The sequence below is a fragment of the Dama dama genome, chromosome 31, assembly GCF_033118175.1.
Source record: "Dama dama isolate Ldn47 chromosome 31, ASM3311817v1, whole genome shotgun sequence".
NCBI classification, from domain to species: domain Eukaryota; kingdom Metazoa; phylum Chordata; class Mammalia; order Artiodactyla; family Cervidae; genus Dama; species Dama dama.
Genome location: NC_083711.1, coordinates 27,838,493 through 27,854,804, shown reverse-complemented (window position 1 = coordinate 27,854,804; position 16,312 = coordinate 27,838,493). Strand labels below are relative to the sequence as shown.

The 16,312-nt window shown below is 36.3% G+C and overlaps 1 long non-coding RNA gene across 1 annotated transcript; it reads left to right on the top strand.

The window, feature by feature from the left end:
- Positions 1-1,059: 1,059 nt before the first annotated feature.
- On the top strand, positions 1,060-13,223 carry LOC133049884 (uncharacterized). The gene is made up of 3 exons (XR_009691486.1): positions 1,060-1,350; positions 9,240-9,294; positions 11,117-13,223. It is a non-coding gene; the product is annotated as an uncharacterized LOC133049884 (long non-coding RNA).
- Positions 13,224-16,312: the final 3,089 nt, after the last annotated feature.

Sequence of the window (16,312 nt, the reverse complement as noted above, 5' to 3'; positions counted from 1 at the left end):
GCAATTAGGCCCCTATGGTTGAATCATTTCATTTTATGTCATTTCATTTATGTTTCATCATTTCAGTATATTTTATATCATTTCATTTTGTACTGCAAGTTAGGAACTAACATCTTTATTTTTTACAGATAAGGAAGTCTAGATAGACTACTAGCCTAAGCTCGAAAGTTACAAAGCCATGATTTTTGCAGGAAAACTTCAGACTCTTACAGATTTGGACTTAAAATCTAGTTCTGCATGCTACTGCTACATTACATAAATGATTTAATCTCTTTTACCATTAAAATGGGAGTAGTAATACCACCTAACTGAGTCATAACACAAAGATAGCATATGTAAAACACTTGAAATAGAGTCAAATGCTAAGTCAACAGAGATTATGGTTGTCATTATATAGACATGTCTACATGATCAGACATATCTACTTTGGCCACCTGATGTGAAGAACCAACTCATTAGAAAAGATCCTGATGCTGGAAGAGATTAGGGGGAGGAGAAGAGGGTGGCAGAGGATGAGATGGTTGGATAGCATCACTGACTCAATGGGCATGCTTCTGAGTAAACTCTGGGAGATAGTGAAGGACAAGGAAGCCTGGTGTGCTGCAGTCCATGGGGTTGCAAAGAGTCAGACACAGCCTAGAGACTGAACAACAACACATGATCAGAACAAGATCTGAAAGGTAGTGTGTGTGTGTGTGAGATGGGTGATGGTGGCCGAAGAGGCTGTCTCATTTCAGCCCAGCACTCTCCATACCACAAAGCCCCCTGCTCTTCTGCACCCCCCACAATCCTATTTAAACTTCACCCACCCATTTGTCAAAGCAGGATTTTGTCCTTTGAAATGGCACTCAAAAGGATTTTAAGAAATAGTTCTTCTTGAGTGACAGAAGCCTTCTTAGTTCCTGAGAATAGAAAACAGACATTTTGGTTCATGAAGAAGTTTTCATGATCAGAGGAACCTGGCTGTAACTCAAGAAAAGTCTGTATTCACATATACGGTTGCTAGTTCAGAAGATGAGGAAGTACCCAGGACAGAGGAAGTGCAGTTGGTCAGGAAAACAGAGAGCAATAAAAAACGAAACCTAAAATAGCTTATGTAAAAAAAAATTATAGAAATAACATCAACAATGGTCATCTGAAAAGTGAAAAGAGAGCTAATTTGAAAAAGCTGAAGGAAAATCTTTTTGTACTAATCTCTTTCTGCACATGGGATATACCTTTCTTGGTGTCCCGTCATAACCCAAATACTGAAGATAGAGAGGAGCCTTTAAGATCATTAATAGCCATCTTTCTAAAGATGAAGATGCAGAAGACCATGGAGATTAAGCAGCCTGATCCAGAGAGATGCCAGTAAGTAGTGAGCTCATACCTGACTTTCCTGGCTCAAACCTGTGCTCCTTTGATGTACAACATCGCTTCTGACATATCTGGCTGTGCACTCAAAATATGACATGGTCTTTAGCTTGCTTAGCAGTATTTGAATTATGAGCGTGTTTCTCTGGCACAGAAGAAATTCTCCCAATACTTGGGACATTCTCCAAGGCTCATTATATAAGATGCCCTAACATTTAGACCTCTCTCTTTGCAAGGGTCAAGGTCCAGCTTTAGATTGGCTTTATTCTGCTGAAACATGCAGAAGAGTTAAACTCTCAGGAAGGAGGAACTTGAGGTCTCCCGTGGTCAATGAACATAAATGGGTCCCCTCTTCAGACTGATATTTGTTTTCCTCCTTTGTCTATTTGAGAATCCAGAGAAACAAATTTCATCTTGATTGTAGAAGCCAAAATGTAATTATAATTAATTATCATGGATCCTATATCATTATCATAAGAGCGATTGTAAATTACAAACATTTTATGATGACCTTAGAGATATTTTATTATGGAGTGTACCAGTTCAACTTTCTCCTTAATTTGATGCACTTGAATAAACAAGCACAAAGGAAAAACAACGACAGCAACAACGAAACAGAGAAAAGTGAGGCAAACCCTTAAGGCCATTCATGAAAAAGAGATTCTTGGTTTCTGTAACAGTTCTAGGACTGACACAGACCTGTTGTTGTCACAGATATTCAGAAGGTTTGAAAAATTGAGAAAAGCCAAACACCAACCCAAATAATTAGATTCGCTTACATTCTACATTGCTCAGATTCAAAAGTCTAGTTTAGTGATACCTCTAGTTATCCTGGACTTTTAGAATATGATTTTACACTTATAGAGCCATTACATTTTCTCATTTTATTTTTATATTCATTATACAGGATTTTATTATAAAAGACATTTAAACATTTCATAAACATTTACAATTTACTCTCTTCAAATTCAGCCTAAATAATTTCCATAAATCTGATATCTTGCACTATTATAATATCTCATAATTTAAGTCTTTCTTCTATAAACTCTCTTTTTTCATGTAAATGTGCTTGTACATCTGGCCGGATCTTTTCCAGGATTATTTTATGTACAATTAGTACGATATGTGTCCCATCTTTGTGAATTTTTATACAAAGAATTGTGATTATTTGTTTTTCTGTTTTACTTTTTTAAAATAAGACCCTATAAATTCTCAATGGGCTTCCTTCGTGGCTCAGCTGGTAAAGAATCCACCTGCAATGTGGGAGACCTGGGTTTGATCCCTAATTCGTGAAGATCCCCTGGAGAATGGAAAGTCTACCCACTCTATTACCCTGGCCTAGAGAATTCTGGGGCTATTCCATGGGGTCTCAAAGAGTCAGACACAACTGAGCAACTTTCACTTTTACTTTCAAACTCTCATTACAGATATGAAATGGTAGATTTCCCCCCTCCACACACACACATTTAGAGCCTAAGTGGCTTAGGGGGCACTTGATATGAATTAGCTAAATCAGTGAATACATGGATGAATGAATAAATGAATGAATGAATAAACTGTTGCAGCATCTTCTGTTTTTCAAATTCTTCTCTTGGGTAAATATTAATTCTTCCCTCAAAAATTATATTGGCTATAATTAAACATTTGTCACATAAAATACTCATCATTAATTATTTTTTCTTGTTCATTTAGGGCCTTAACATTATTTTTATTATCTTGATTCTCAAATTAATTAATTTCAGCACAAAGTGTAGTAGGTATAAATATCTTCTGGTACTTTTCTATCCCATTTTCCTATTTTTCCTTTTGAATTTCTCAGTGCAGATTATCATTCACTCTGCCTTCCTTTTCACATGTTGTCCAAATCTATTAATTAAAACCTGTTCTCTTTCCACACCATGAGAATTCCAAGGTAAACAGATAAAAGTTTAAAGCTGTTCTAACAAACAGGTTCTGCTGTTAGAGTTGGACACGAGGGCATTAAACCATGAGGAATTATGCATTGATGTCTCAGAGCCTGTCTTCCTCTGGGTGGATATGGGAGCAGTCATCTTGGTATATCATACACTGAACCTGTAAAAATAGTAATACCCTCAGCAGTGGGACCACAGAGACTTTTTGTCAGGAGTCTAACATCACTAATGTACAGAGAAAATAATAAAACCTATGAAATTAATTTTTCTTTTTCCCTAAACCATGCCCCTCCTTATTCTCTTTTTACTGGTCCCCTCAATCCTCATTCCTTTTTACACATTTTTTCCTTCAAAGTGTACACTATGAATTCTTACTTGACCATATATATTTTTTTAAACTTCCATACTACTCATCAAATAGAGAAGAAAAGAAGATACAAATTTGAAAAGCAGTATAAATAAAGCGATAAAGATGGGAAAAAATCTGGATTTGGCAAAATGATAGTATCACTTTGCTAATAGCAGTGTGTGTGTGTGTACATGTGTGTGTGTGAAGGAGACTTGTGATCTAGTTAGAAGGCAGATTAGGTCAATGAGTTTGCTTTTGACCCTGTAGGTGTTGAGGAGACACTTAAAGGTTTGTAAGGGGAGCAGTAATATTATTAGGTTTGAGCTTCAGAATCATTATTCAGGTAGCATTAATCAGGTAGATTAGTCAAGGAAATTAACCTGGTAGATTAATCTAGTAATGATGTGTCATGTTGATTGAAAGAGGTAGGCCAGCATCAGAGAGACGGAGAGATTGCCAAGGTTGAGACTAGGAAAACAAAAGAAGATGGGCACAGATAGCTTTTCTCCCATAGATCAGTAATTTTGGAGGGGCAGTATTGAAACTCTGAAATCACTTAGCGGTGGGGCTATATGACCCAAGAACATTTTCCCAGGTCAATAATTAGAGCACCCAGTACTCCCTATTTGAATGAGAAGATTCATGTAAAATCTTTGTTCCTTTACTTCCAGGTTAACATTAGCACACATTCTGATCCTCTCACTGAAACAGTTCAGTAAAGAAATCTTCCACTCTCCACACTCTCTTTTGGTGCAATTTTGAAGGGTGCACGTAGTACTCCAATAAGACCTTCTAGCTTCCCTCTTCTCATTCTCTTCTAACATATATAAAGATGCATGAAGTAGAGATTTGTTTATGTTCCCACCTTGAGATTTTGTATATAAACTTCACTTATTTTTCTTTGACCTCCATGAAATTTTGTTTCTCATTATCATTTTTCTCCCTACACTACATTTCGATTCTTCTCTGTGTGGGTTTCTGTTGTATTCTCTGAGGACTTTGACTTTCCTCCTTCTGAAAACTTTTGTTATTATCATTTTTAAATATGTCATACTATTTTTATAAAATAGATTTCAAAGCATTTTAGACACTTAAAGGGAAAAACAGATATCTGTTCCTCTTTTTCATGTCAAGATTACTTCCATTTCTTAATCTGAAAAACTGTTTATTCTCAAAAATCTGAGAAAATAATCCCAGATTTGGAAAAATATATTAGCTGCTATTGTATTATTTTTTAAAATATTAGATTAAAGGAAGACCTCATCGCCTTTGCAACACACAAACTTTATTCTTTCTTGTCCTTATTCCTACCAAGCCTACGGCTCACTCTCTTTTGTTATGTTTCAAGTTTTTAGCATGCCGCATTTCATAAGTACTCTTCAATCACTCTTCTTGTAAGTTGATTGTAAACACTTGGCTTCAATATTATTTTTGGTTGCTTTCATTGTTATCTTTCTTAAGATGCATCTGAATTCCCTCTCAACACCACTCATCACGGATATTAGAAAAGACTGGCATCCTTATGTAGCTTTCCTTTCACATTTCTCTTGTGGTGTATTTGCTTTCATAAATCTCATCTTTTGTCTTTCTCAGTTTATAGCAATTCTATAATCACATCTCTCTCCCCACTCCTCAGATCCCATAGACCTTACAAACAACTAAACCACACATTAAATATCTGTGTGTCTCGTTCTCCCCCTCTTGACTTTTGTGAAGAGTCATTCACAAAGAATACATTTCCTTGTCTGGATTCAGCTTGTTTATGGTATTTCAACTGAGTAAAATGTTGCTACTTTCCAAGCCCAGCACAAGCTCTGGACTCTGATTTGGGTATAAATATCACCTGCTATTGACAGAGTCCTGACACCGTTTCATTTAATCATCCCAACATCCCTTGTGTAGTAGACCTTGATAACCTTGTTTTACAAATGAGTGCTTTCAGTATGCAAAAAGTCACGCAGAGGAAAAGAAATGAGTAGGATCTGAAACCAATACAGAATTGAAATTTTTTCTTAAAGAGGGTAAGGAGTTTGCCCAATCTCACTCTGCTAGTGATGTCAGAGTTGGCATTACACCCAACTCTAGAAGAACTAGATTTTGAGAGTTTGAGCCTGAAGTTGGTTAGCAGGGAGATGTATCTGGAGGAATGAGGACTGTCTGAAGACAAGTCAATTTCAGGCTGCCTCAAAACTGATACAATGATGAGATCAAAGATACAGGAATCCATTATTGTTGAGATTTCTGAGATCAAGAAACTAATTAGTGGATTAGTTTTATTTCTCCCAAAATGTGGGGTTTAGGCCCTGCTCCAACATATCTGCATATGTTGGTATATTTAGAAAAAAAAAATCTGGTCACTGCTGACTACCTGTCATTGATAGCAACACTCATTTGAGAAGACTTTTTCCTCAACACTATCTGCCTTCTGTATCTTGCCTTGCCTAGAATGAAAGTAACTTTAACCCAAATAAAAGCCCTGAAATTATTACAGAAAAATATCAGATATGTTAAAATGAAACTAGATAGTTTTACTTGCTATTATTATAGAATATATATGTAAAATATAAACATAATACTTTTCCCTCATTCAACTTCTTTTACTCTATGTCTCAAATCCCTGAGTGCAAGTGGTCTCATCAAAGTTACCAAACCAATTTAACTCTAACATGTTCTTGAACCCTCTGTCCAAGTCCACTGAGGTTTTCCTGTTACAAATGCTGAACATTACCATCTGAAACTCTGAGCATTCTGCAGATAGGTTTGACTTTCTATAGATAAAACTTATTTACTTAATCATTTAGTTATGTACTAAAATAGACAAAATCACCTAAGTAAAAAAAAAAACATTACTATGCATACACACCTAAACCAAGACACACATCCACAAACACTCATACATATCCATGATAATAGAGTTTATATATGATGCTTTCAAATTGTGGTGCTGAAGAAGACTCTTGAGAGTCTCCTGGACTGCAAGATCAAGCCAGTCTATCCTAAAGGAAATCAGCCCTGAATATTCATTGAAAAGACTGATGCTGAAGCTGAAACTCCAATACTTTGGCCACCTGCGGCAAAGAGCCGCAGACTTACTGGAGACGACCTGATGCTGGGAAAGACAGAAGGCAAAAGGAGAAGAGGGTGGCAGAGGATAGCCACTATCCTCTGGATAGCATCACCAACTCAACAGACATGCATTTGAGCAAACTCTGGGATATAGTAAGGATAGGCAAGCCTGGCATGCTGCAGTCCACGGAGTCACAAAGTCCATGCTGCTAAGTCAGACACAACTTAGCAACTGAACAACAACAATGACTGCATTAATATAGAACAGTTAGACAATGAAGAAGTAATTTTTTTCTCTAGATCTATGGTAGCAAAGTCTATTGGTTTCTAAAACTTCTATTCATTTAGTCAGCAAATGTTACTCAAATATTTGAGTGCCCATGACATTCTGCTTCCGTGGTGACTTGGTGGTAAAGAATCACCTGCCAATGCAGGAGACACAGGTTCTATCCCTGAGTTAGGCAGATCCCCTAAGAAGGAAATGGCAACCCACTCTAGTATTCTTGCCTGGGAAATCCCATGGACAGAGGAGCCTGATGGGCTACGTATAGACATAGGGTTGCAGAGTCGAACATGATTGAAACTACATAATTTTAGTTTCTCTATTACCCCCTGAAGTAGGAAAGGGCAACCCATTCTAGTTTTCTTGCCTGGAACATTCCATGGACAGAGGAGCCTGGCAGGCTACAGTCGATGGGGTCTCAAAGAGTTGCAAACAGTGACATTCTAGAGACTAGGGAGAATTTAAACATAAATTATTTATAGCAAGTAAACTAATGCCCAACTCATCCTGCTACAGGAAGGAGTGTGATAAGCTCCATGAAGATAGGGCCAATGCATTTATTATTTGGCTCTGTGTCCCCAATGTCTAATATTGGGATGCTAATGTAGATTTAATGCCTATACAATGAAAGAAGAATACCCTTAAGTGATCTGGAAGTTCAAAGAAAAAAATTGCTTCTATCTGGTATAACCCAGGCAAGTTTTCTAGAGGACAAAGTATTTGATCTAAGTCTTATGGGTTAGGATGATGGTTTTAAAGGAAAGAGGACTATACCAGGCAGATGAATAACTTATCTGGTGAAAAAAAATTAGCACTCTTAAATCTTAAGAGTATCTGTGCTATATAATTTTAGTTTCTCTATTACCCCCCTGGAGCAGGGCATGGCAACCCACTCTAGTATTCTTGCCTGGAACATTCCATAGACAGGAGAGCCTGCGGGGCTACAGTCTATGGGATCACAAAGAGTCCGACATGACTGAACTACTGAGCACCTTTCATTTTACGATTGAGAATATTAAGCTTAAAAGGTTTCAATAATTTGCCCAAGTAGCAGAACTTGAATTCAAGCCCAGATTTGTCTAATCCAGATCGTTACTCTTTCTTTTGTGCCGTACACCATTAGTTCTGTACGTGGGAAACACTATAATATATTAGCTGAAATCAGGATCCCTAGCATAGGACTGTGGAGGTTCTAGATTTTGGCTTCACAAATTGTTAGATCTGTGACATTGTACCTGTTACTTTTTTGTACCTCATCTTTCTCAATTGTAAAACAGGAAAGAATTAATATTAGAATATCACTCCCTACATTATAAGGTTGTGAGATTTAAATGAAATAATACATGTGATGTACTTATGAGACTAGCAGGCCCAAAGAAAATGCTCATTTAAATTAGTGGGATTCTTTACCATCTGAACCACTGAGCGACTAACACTTTCATGTATTAATTATCAGTGAAACTTCAACACACCAACAATAATTTAGGCAATTTAGCACACAACATGTTGATCTGAATAAACATCCTTTATCTTCTTTTGTGTTAGTCGCTCAGTCGTGTCCAACTCTTTGCGACTTCATGGACTGTAATCTGCCAGACTTCTCTGTCCATGGAATTCTTGAGGCAAGAATACTAGAGTGGGTTGCCATGCCCTTCTAAAGGGGGATCTTCCAGACTCAGGGATCAAACCTGGTTCTCCAGCATTGCAGGCAGACTCTTTACTGTTTGAGCTACGCAGTAGTTTATTTAAACACAAGGGAATATATGCAATAGCAACATGACAGCAGAAGTCACTAGAGTTGCATTCTTTTTGGAAAGACAGCTCTAACTCTGCTCACTTTCCAGACACTGGTAAATTTGACTGATTAGCACGTTTGTTATCTGTTTCTTTCCTGCTAGTACCAAGATCCAGATAAGATGATACATTTCCGTCGTTTTACAAACTTACCCATGAGTGTGGGAGATCCATATCTGTACAAGAAGACTTGAGATGGGGGTGGTGAGTGCAGTGGAAACAATTGTCCCACAGTCCAATCTGGTCAATCTGAAAATCAACATATGTCCACAACGGGTTTTCTGGAAAAGGTTTCCAGTTGTTCCACATCTGAACTTCACCTTCATTCTGGGATAGCATTTCTGCCAAGCTGCATCCAGCTGAAGCACTGGATCTAACCAGTGATGCAGAAATAGAATCCAATCTAATTTCCATTCCTTCCTTCCCCCTTGTGTTAACATTATTAACTTTCCTTTCTTGGCTTTTGGCTAATTTCATACAGGAAATCAATGTTTCATCTTCATCTCCTGAATGATAAAGAAAAATAAGTTAAAGAGGTAAGTCTGTCTAATAATTTTGCACATGTAGAAATTATGACTATCATAATTCCCTTTATATAATAGTAATGAATGAACATTATGGGTTAAACCAGAAAGTCATACAATTTTACAAAATAATTTTAAATTAGCATTTCTTTAAAGAGTATGTCTTTGGTATATCAAGTGATTTGTTTTGTAAAAATAGATTTACCTAACTTTTTTTGGAAGTTGTGTATAAAGATTAAAGCCAGTTTGACTAGAATCCATGTGGAAATAGTGTACTGAAAGATACTTTAGAAAAATTACAAATTAAAAAAAAATCCTCATATATTATAAGCATGATATGGTGTGTTTTTATTCTTAAGTATTTTTTTTTAATTGTTTGAGGGCACACATACAAGAAGACATATAAAGAAGCAAATCAGATTTTTGTTTTAATTAAAAGAAATGAAATCTCAGTAGAGATTTTCTGAAGTTCTCTTGATAACCTAAAATTCTCTAATTTAATATCAATCTGCAAAGATATTTATGCATGATGTGTGTCTCATAGTGAAATATTTTGGAAAAGAGAGAACAAGACTGAGAAAACAGAGGATGGCATATCTTTGGTCCTATAAAGTTGATCAGTGAGACCTATATTTACATGTACTGTAAGGTGTGATGAAATTTTTGGTAATGTATTAAAATTTATAGGAAATAGAAACATATATAACCCTTAGTAAATTGCACCATTCATTGACTCTGTTTAAGTTCAAATGTTTAGTGAGTGTAAACACCAGATTATGATTAATAGAGCATTCTTGTAAATAAACAAATGAAAATCAAAGTTGCATGACCTGCCTGTGGCACTCACATCAAAACTGAATTGTACTGTTTTATGAGGTCAAGGAATGCAAAGAGTGGACAATGCTGGTCCTTATCATCTTGCTGAGCTTTACCCATAGCTTTCTCTTAATCTACCCATGAGTCTGGTTCTGAAGAAGAGAAATGGAGTGGCATAGATACAAAGTGAAATTCAGGAACAGTGTGAGAATATTTGTTTCACAAATAACTTGGCAATAAAGATAGCCCTCAAAATATTTAATAATTATTTTAAGGCCTAATCAAAATGTTTTTCATTAATATATACTATCTGAATTCATCCTCAAGACATTTTTATCAGCTCATTGAGGTTTTTAAGTTATTTTTATTGGACTATAGTTGCCTTACAATGTTATGTTAGCTTCTATTTTATAGCAAAGTGAATCAGACGTACATATACACATATCTTCTTCCTTTTGGACTTCCTTCCCATTCATTAAAAAGCAGAAATAGACACAGATGCTGAGAATAAATGTATGGACTCCAAGGGGGAAGGCGGGGCTTGGGGAAAGAAATTGGGAGATTAGATGGACACATATACACTGATACGATGTATAAAGTAGGTAAATAATGAGATCATTAAGTTCTTACTTACCGAGGTTTACTGATGTAGGTTTCATCTCATTCAGACTGGGCACCCTTCCTTTCTTGGTCCAAACCAGTTTCTGCAATCTCTTTAATGTCCCTATGGATTCCACTGGGTCATCACCTGATTTTACGGTCTAGCACAAACATAGCTCAGGGTAAAGAAAAACCTCCACAAAAAATTAAATATAAAATGTGTCGAGATCATAAATGTAGGAAAATTCATAATGTGACCTTAACCTGTAGCCTGAGACAATTGAAGCAATATCTTGAAAGCATGCCACATTTTGGGGGTTCAAATTTGTAAAGTGCATTATAGCTGGCAAGTCATAATAAAGCAGAACTTTATTATTATTTTTTTTACCATTTCTTTTCTTTTTACTTCAAAATATAGCAAAATGGATTGAATACAGAGCCATCTATAAAGGAGGTACCCCTGCTCAATGTGAAATGGTGGAAAAGAACAAGCCTTTTGTAACATAACATAGATGGAACCAGAAATTGAAAGGTGCTATTTGCATATGTTGGAATAGACTGATGGTGTTCAAAGAAAAAAAAAAAGAGCATTATTCAAATTTTCTTCATTTTTTCCTTAGAAATTTCTGGTAAAACAGCGTTTAACTTCTAGTAAAGTATTTTCAAATAATATACTTAAAAAAATAGCCTCTTGCTTTCTAGAAGATACACAATGAGAAAAGCAAAAACAGGCATCATATTCTATATGATGTTTTAGCATATAAGTGTCATTCACTTATTGTGGGAAAAAATGTATAAAAGAATTAACATTGCTTTAAAGACAAAGTGTTTTGGAAGATGCACGGATATTTGTCACTAGTTTAATTAATGTTGATTAATTTGTATTTACACTGATTTTACTTATTATTTTTAAGATACTGCTCTCTTAAAGACTTCAAAATGTTTTGGCAATTAATACTTTATGTGCTAAATGCTATACTAGTGGGTAAAATAGTTGTATTCTGTTGTATTAGCAAGATAAGAAGTAATACATAGAGGAATACATCTTTTTCATCCAGAAAACTCAGGATTCAGAAATATTTCTCTGCCTGCTTCTGCCTCATTTCTTTCCATCGGACAGGTGATAAATGACATCCAAATAGATTCTGCAATTTTCAAAACGCGAATGATTTGCTTCCTCATTAATGTTTGGATGAGACACATTTATAACAGTGCTTCCCATCCTTTGACATAGACTATAAGCCCAAAGAAATGTTTGGAAGAAACAGATCTCTCGTATGCAAATATTTCCAATTATTAAATTTAGTTCTTATTCTTGATCTTTAAGAATGACTTTGAACAACCAACATAAACTTGATGTTCTGTCTCTGCATAATAGTACCTAAGTAAGAACCGTGATGTTTTGTCAGAGAAAGCCATACTTATTTGCAATAAGTAAATGAAAAAAAACACTGAATCATCTTAATCTTTCAGAGAGGACTGTGAGGAGATTTTCTTAGATTTGCAAAATCTTTCTTTTCTTTCCAAAGGTCATGCTCAGCTCACCACAGTTTCTGTTGCTATTTTTCCTTTGTATTATTTTCCCTAGTATTCCTTTTCAGTACTTTCTGAGTTGCTCAGTTTTATGCTTCGGCTGCTATGTCAGTTTTTTGTCCGACTCTTCGTGACCCGATGGACTGCAGCCTGCCAGATTCCTTTGTCCATGGGATTCTCCAGGCAAGGATACCAGAGTACTTGTCATGCCCTCCTCCAGGAGATATTCCTGACCCAGGGATGGAAGCCCATCTCTTTCCTCCCTCGTTGCAGGCAGATTCTTTAGCGCTGAGCCACCAGGGAAGCCCATTTGGTTTTATAGGTCTTCTACAACTCAGGAAGAGGCATTTTCTAATCCTTAGTCCCTTCCAGAAATGAGCTGGAGTAATGAGCTGGCATTGCAGAACCACTGAGCACAGTATTTTTGTTTGTTGTACTTATTTTCTTACGGCAACCTAGTCCTCTCGCAGACAGAGCCTAATGTCTCCACTGAAACACTGGCATCAAAAATAAACTTTTCCCTCCTCCTTCTTTGTGAAAAAGACTTTCACTTGATTTGGGGGAAAATGTTAGATACCATGGTAACTGAATTTTATATTGACAATTGTGCCTAGGAGAAATGGGAGCATTTGAATAGTGTCTAAATTCAAATGAGTGAGGTCCATGGCCTAGAGGTGTTCAACCAAACAGACCCCTCATTATTTTGTTCATACTCTAACAAAGCTTTTTAAAAGCCCAGTGTTGTTAACTTTTTTATCTTTATTCACTCACTCATCTTTGAGTAATTACATTTCATTCATTTTTGTGCATGGCAATAAATGTTTGTAAATGTAAATACATTTTTTTTATTTCATATATGTGTTTTATCTATGAAATGGATTATCCATAATAAATTTATTATATTAGTCTGGCTACTTTCTAAACGCAAAGTACTTCTGAAAAACCTTGTCTTGCTATTAGATAGCATATATACCTGATGGATGAAAGTTAGAGTTAATATTATTATAAGAGATATGGAATCATTAAGATCTTCTATTAAAATAAATTATCTATAATATTTTAAATAATGTTATTCACTACAATCTTCCAATCTCTCACCTGTATATCTGTACTGAATTTGATTAAAATTTTAATAATGTGGCTTTTAATTTCTAGATGTTTTCTAAGAAGACTGACCTGTAAATTAAACTTACCAGTCAGCAAACTTTCATTGAGCACCTACGTATGCCAAGCACTATCATACATTCTGGAGATATGGCATGGGGCAAGTAAGATGGGATCCCTGCTTTCACAGAGCCTATTTTCTAGAGAGAAGTGACATACCATTAACATGTATACAAGTACATGAGCAGTAAAATGTGGCATAAGAAGTGCTGTGCTAATTAGGGTGATGGCTTGGGGATAGGGTGTTACTAATTTACATTAGGTGATCAGAAGGGTTTCACTGAGGAAACAAATGGGAGGTTTGAATGAAAAGAAGGAACCAGATGTGAAAATTTGGAGATCATTTTGGATTCAGTGGATGGTGAGGAATAACATCTCAGCTGAGACTTGAATTATGGTAAAGAGTGAGCCAAGGAAAGAGCAGAGGGAAGGGAAATCCTGGAAGAGGATGTAGATTGTGCAAAGGTTATAAACTGGAATTCATAGGAGAATTCTTAGTGAATGAAAAAGGAAATGAGGGCACGAGATAGAGGGAGAGATTTAACTCGGAGGCTTTTTTAGAGCAGGCTGGGGAATATGTATTTTATTCTAATCAGAGGAATGATACAACTTGGTTTATATTTTCTTTCATCTTCCCTCTTTATTGAATTTTGATCATCTTCTTTTTCAAAAGATTTTTCCCGATAGCCTTTAAAGGTGTTCTGATCTCATCCATCATTAATTCACCATCTTTTATTTACCACTCCCTACTCCCTTTCCCAGGCATGCTCCCCAAAATAGTGAACTGTATGTGCTTCCTTTAATTGAATCTTTTTAATTTCTCATCCTTTCAACCCACCTCATGTACTCATCAATCAACTTTTGTCTCTCCTATTCCATTTAAATTGCTGTTGTGGTCCAATGAACTCCCCAAACTCCATTACTACTTGATATTCGGCAATATTGACCATGATGACCTTCAGGAAACATTGTCTTTGCTTGGATTCTGTGACATCATGTTGCTGGATTTTCTTTCACCTTTTTTGGCTGTTCTCTTATATGCTGACACCTCTTTTTCTGTCAAAATTAAATTCCTTTAGAACTAGCTCTGGATTTTCATATAATATTGCATCACTTTTTCTCAACTACACACACACACACACCCACACACACACACACACACACACACACACATGGCTTTTAATAGAAAGTATATGCTGATGATTCCCAATTTATCTTTGTAGGACTTTCTTCAGAGCTTCACACTCACTTATCCAAATTTCCATTTTCAATGATTTCTAAGCATGATCATGACTCTAGCCTCCCCCAGACCTGTTTCTCATCTGGTCTTCTTCAACTCCCTGAATACCATCTTCATCCATCCTTTTGCACACTCCATAAATCGGATTATCACCTTTGTTATTTACCTCTCCTCTGTTTACTTATATTTATCCCACTACTGAGGTTGGTTTATTCTCAAAAAAGTGTCTTGAATCTCTTTCCTTTTTCCATATCCACTGTTATCACCCTCGTTTAATTTTCTATTATTGAAACTATTGGCAAGTCTCCAGTTTGTTTTCTTTTAGTCTTTGTCCCCACCCCCCACTTTAGTTTTGGGTTTCTCTGGTGGCTTGGTTGGTAAAGAGACCACCTGCAATGCAGGAGACATGGGTTCGATCCCTCCCCTGAAGGAGGGCATGGCAATCCACTCCGTTATTCTTGCCTTGAGAATCCCATGGACAGAGGAGCCTGGTTGGCCACAGTCCACAGGGTCGCACAGAGTCAGACACAGCTGAAGCAACTTAGCATGCACGCACACTCCTCTTTAGTTGATTTATAATATAGAGTTTTCTCTGAAAAACTATAAATCTGGTGATATTACTATCTTTCTTAAATTACTTCAGAAATCCCAAATATTCTCTTAATAAGGTCCACAATACTTAACTGGATCTATGAGGACCAAGTCTTTAGGGTCCCCTCTGGTTCACAAGGTGCAGACCTCTAGGTTCCCAATCTACACCATTCTCCTTTCTCAAGTATTTTATATCTGCTCCTCCTTCTACCTTGAATGTTCTTTCTCCTTCTCTTCACCTGATTAATTCCTTCCTACTTACCCTGGAACCTCAGTCTAATGTCATTTTTTTTCCCCCCAGAGATCGGTCCTGACTCCCAAGTCCAAATTAGGTCCCCATTCTTTTCCTTCTTGTCTTTCACTGCAATTTCAGGATTATGTAATTGTGTCATCATTGGCTAAATGTCTTTCTTCTTCAGCAGGCTCTAAACTGAAGGAAGGCAGGAACCATATCCTTCTGTATAGGTATCATACAGTATCCTTAGTATCTGTAATATTAACAGTTAGTACTCCATATGAAGTAGTTAAAATAATAACATGAAATGAGTGATGAGTAAATGGATGAAGATTTGATTTGCTAAATTCTACCTATTTCTTCAAAATGTAATGAATAATGCAGAAAACAGAATTAGGAATCAAGAAATTAGAGGAAATTTAAAAAATATTTTATTTAGTTTACTTACTGTTTTTCTCCATCAAGACAATAATTATATGTGAATATAAATTAAATATTTCATACATATATTTTAATATGTATATGCTATATCTTTTGGGCTTCCCAAGTGGCTCCATGGGAAAAGAATCCACCTGCAATGCAGGAGACACAGGAGATGTTGAGTTCAGTCCCTGGGTTGGGAAGATCCCCCTGGAGGAGGGCATGGCAATCCACTCCAGTATTCTTGCCTGGAGATTCCCATGGATGGAGGAGTCTGGCTACAGTACATAGGGTCATAAGCAGTTGGACATGGCTGAAGCAACTGAGCACACACATACTATATCTTTTATATATAAATGTGCAGTTCTTTTAGTTCACTTGGCTCACATTCCTTAAATAATGTAAAATTTTTGTTACAAGTGTTAGGTTAA